Here is a 4,209-nt window from a genome sequence, read left to right on the forward strand (position 1 = left end):
AACAAATGTGGCTAAGGCTCAAATTTCAACTAAAGCACTACTTTCAATTATGGACACAAGATCTCTCATTTCTCCAAGAAAATTAAACATTTTTTGAATTCTGCTACTTGTATTTTATTGTTTTCCCTGGGTTATTTCTGTGGATCATTTTTTCCCTATGCATTCATTTTAACCTTTCTTTTTTTTTTGGTAGAGACAGAGTCTCACTCTATATCCCTCGGTAGAGTGCCGTGGCATCACCCAGCTCACAGCAAACTCCAACTCCTGGGCTTAGGCGATTCTCTTAACTCAGTCTCCCAAGTAGCTGGGACTACAGGTGCCCGCCACAATGCCAAGCTCTTTTTTTTTAAACTGATGTTTATTTTCCTCCTTTATTTCCATCTTGTTTAAGAGCTTGTGGAAGAACAGCTTAAGACCACTCAGTGGTTGTTCCTACCCATTCAGTGGCCTGAGCAGTGGGAGCTGCAGACCAGTCTTCAGTGGTGGGCTGGGCACTCCAGTCTTCAGTGGGGACCTGCTGAATAGGCACAGAGGGCACTTGCAGCCTTCTGACCAGTCTGCAACCTCTGGTTGCATAGCAGTAAACTCAGGAGCTGGAGCAGTCCATTCATCCTGAAATTCCTCCTTGGTCACAGCTTTCTCAGCAGCCTGTTCTTCCTTTTCAATCTCTTCAGGATCTCTGTAGAAATAGAGATCTGGCATGACCTCCCACGGATGTTCATGGGAGATGGTGCCACTCATGCGGAGAACTTCCCGGGCCAGCATCCACCACATCAAACCTACTGAGTGAGCTCCCTTGTTGTTGCAAGGGATGGCGATGTCCACATAACGCAGAGGAGAATCTGTGTTACACAGAGCAATGGTAGGCAGGTTAACATAAGATGCTTCTGTGAGAGGCTGGTGGTCAGCCCTGGGATCAGTAACCATTAGAAGACGAGGCTCCCGGAAGGCTGCTGTGATCTGGTTAGTGAAGGTTCCGGGAGTGAAGCGGCCAGCAATAGGAGTGGCTCCAGTGGCCGCACCAAACTCCAGCACAGCTCGCTGGCCAGTATTCCTGGAGGATAGGACACTGACGTCAGCAGGGTTTTCAATGGCAACAATGGCCCGAGCTGCCAACAGAAGCTTCTCCCAGGTCCTCTTCAGATTTATGATGTAGACACCATCACTTTTCCTTTTGTAGATGTACTGTTCCATTTGGAAGTCAAGGTTGGTGCCACCTAAGTGGGTTCCTGCTGCAAGGAATTTGAGGACATCTTCCTCCTTCATTTGCAGGACATCAAGGGCTCCGGACATTGTGAAAATTTCCCTTTAAGTTACGGTGGGAATCCAGAACAACGCCATATGGGTCCTCCCTGAGCGGCGCCGAAAAGGTGCCAAGCTCTTTTTTTGTTGCAGTTTGGCCAGGGCTGGGTTTGAAACCCCCACCCTCGGTATATGGGGCCGGCGCCCTACTCTCGGTGCCCTACTCACTGAGCCACAGGCACTGCCCAATCTTTCTTTTTAATAATGGCAGCTTTTATGAAATATCGAGTGATCTTGGCTATTCATTGATATTTAAGAGTGAAGCACTGAGAAGTTGATTGAAAGTGCTGGGTGGTGGGTTTCGCTAAGGTGTAGCCTGTTTTATTTGGGGATCTCCAAATGTCGGTGTTAGGTCTTGTCTCTGGGAAAGTTCTTTGGAGAAGATGATGGGGAGGAAAGAAGGATTTCCTGGTTGTGTAGGGTGGTCAAAGGAATCGAAGTGTCCAGCCGAACTGCTCAGTACATAAACTTTCAACCGATGCCCCTGTTTCTGGCCTTGGAGGCCCCAGCCCCAAGCCTAAGAATCAATGAGACTGGTCCAGTTCATGTTGGCATCGCCCTTCTCAGGATTCTGCCCTAGCTTTCTCTACCTGTAAGGTCTACTGTCCTTCCATCATCTGCTTTCCACTTTTCTCCTATTATCACCACCTCCCTTCTGCTGTTAGAACCATGCCCATTCTCTTGTCCTTTGGGTTAATTTCTTTTTAAAAGACTTTGCAAAGCATCTTAGTTGGGTTTGGGTAAGAAGAGGAAAATATGTTGGTTGCTACTTTAAACCAGATCTCCTCACTTTCATTTATGTATCACCCATAACCCAACCTCAAAGAAGGCTATTTGTCTAAACTATTTGTTTGCCTCAAATCTGCTCATCTGATGCCTGCTCAGGAGAAGCCCCCATGCTTCCACATGGCTTGTATCCTGTGTGTATTCAGCATCCTCTATAATGACAATGGTTCTCCTACTCAAATTGGAAATCTGGTCACAAAACCCGACAAGCATTTTTGTATTTCACTTGTGACTTGATGTTTAAACCCTCACTCCAGCATTTACTTTTAAATATATATCTGTCCCTCCTACTAGCTGTGGAAGCAAATTACTTCCTGGCCTGCATCTTGAGTTTCTTCATCTGTAAAATCAATCAGGATGATAATGCTCATCTTTTAGGGTTGTCAGGATCGAGTGAAATATACCACTTTAGTTCATTATTGGTATTCAGTATATGTTAGTCTCCTTGGTCCTGTGTTTATACGAGAAGTCTTTTTTTATTTTGAAATGTTAAGGGGATACTAATGTTTTTGTTACATGAATGGCTTTCATAATGCTTAAGTCAGGGCTATTAGTGTACCCATCACCCCAATAGTGTTCGTCATACTTGTTAGGTAGGTTTTTACTCCTCCCTTCTTCCCCCCTACCCCTTTCTTGATTTTCCATGGCTTTTACTTTTCTTCATGCCCATGTGTGCCATCAATTAGTTCCAAATTATTATTATTATTTTATTTCCAAATATTAAGGGGGTACAGATATTTTTGTTACATGGAATATTTTTGTAATGCTTGAGTCAGGCCTGCAAGTGTGCCCATCACCTGAATAGTGTTCACTGTACCAATTTAGGTAGGTTTTTGCCATCCCCTGCTTGATATCTGATGACTTTTACTTCCTTCTATGCACATGTGTGCTCATTGATTTGTTCCAGTTTGTTAGAGAGTACATGTGGCATTTCTTTTTCCAATCTTGAGATACTTCACTCAGGATAAAGGTCTCTAATTCTTTCCAAATTGCTGCGAAAGGCATTACTTCACCCTTGTTTATGGCTGATTAATACTCCATGGTATACATATACCAGGTTTTGTTAATCCACTCATGAAATGATGGGTACCTGGGCTGATTCCACATCTTTGTAATTGTGAATTGTGCTGCAATAAATATTTGTGTGCAAGTGTCTTTTTAATAAAATGATTTCTTTTCCCTTCGGTAGATACTCAGTGCGAATGCCGGATCGAATGGTAGGTCTACTTTTAGTTCTTTGAGAAATCTCCATACTGTCTTCCATAGAGGTTGTACTAATTTGCAGTTCCACCAACAGCATATAAGCATTCCTTTTTCTCTGCATCCACATCAGCATCTAATGTTTTGGGATTTTTTTTTTTTTTGAGACAGAGTCTTACTACGTTGCCCTCAGTAGAGTGGGGTCACACCTCACAGCAACCTCAAACTCTTGAGCTCAAGAGATTCTCTTGCCTCAGCCTCCCATGTAGCTGGGACTATAGGTGCCTGCCACAATGCCTGGCCATTTTTTTTTTTTTTGGTTGCATTTGTCATTGTTGTTTAGCAGGGCTGGGCCGGGCGCAACTTGCCACCTTTGATGTATGTGACTGGCACCCTACTTACTGAGCTACAGGTGCTGAGCAGGGATGTTTTTTTAAAAAAGCCATCTTAAGGCTTGGCGCCCGTAGCTCAGTGGTTACACACCAGCCACATACACTGAGGCTGGTGGGTTTGAGCCCAGCTCGGGCCTACTAAACAACATGACAACTACAATAAAGAAAAAAGCCAGGTGTTGTTGTGGGTGCCTGTAGTCCCAGCTACTTGGGAGGCTGAGGTAAAAGAATCACTTTAGCCCAATAGTTTGAGGTTGCTGTGAGCTGTGATTCTACAGCACTCTACCAAGGGTGACATAGTGAGACTCTGTCTCAAAAAAAATACGCCATCTTAACAGGAATAAGGTGATATCTCATTGTGGTTTTAATTTGCATTTCCCTGATGATTACTGATGTTGAGCATTTTTTTCATATGTGTACTGGCCATTTGTCTATCTTCTTTTGAAAAGCTTCTGTTTAGGGTGGTGCCTGTGGCTCAGTGGGTAAGGCGCTGGCCCCATATACTGAGGGTGGCACGTTCAAACCTGGC

General features: G+C 44.2%; 1 pseudogene across 1 annotated transcript; it reads right to left on the minus strand.

Moving 5' to 3' along the window:
• Nucleotides 1-357: 357 nt before the first annotated feature.
• Nucleotides 358-1,339, minus strand: LOC128577676 (40S ribosomal protein SA-like; annotated as a pseudogene). The gene has a single exon (XR_008377609.1). The product of XR_008377609.1 is annotated as a 40S ribosomal protein SA-like (transcript).
• Nucleotides 1,340-4,209: the final 2,870 nt, after the last annotated feature.

Source organism: Nycticebus coucang, chromosome X (genome assembly GCF_027406575.1).
Source record: "Nycticebus coucang isolate mNycCou1 chromosome X, mNycCou1.pri, whole genome shotgun sequence".
NCBI classification, from domain to species: Eukaryota; Metazoa; Chordata; class Mammalia; order Primates; family Lorisidae; genus Nycticebus; species Nycticebus coucang.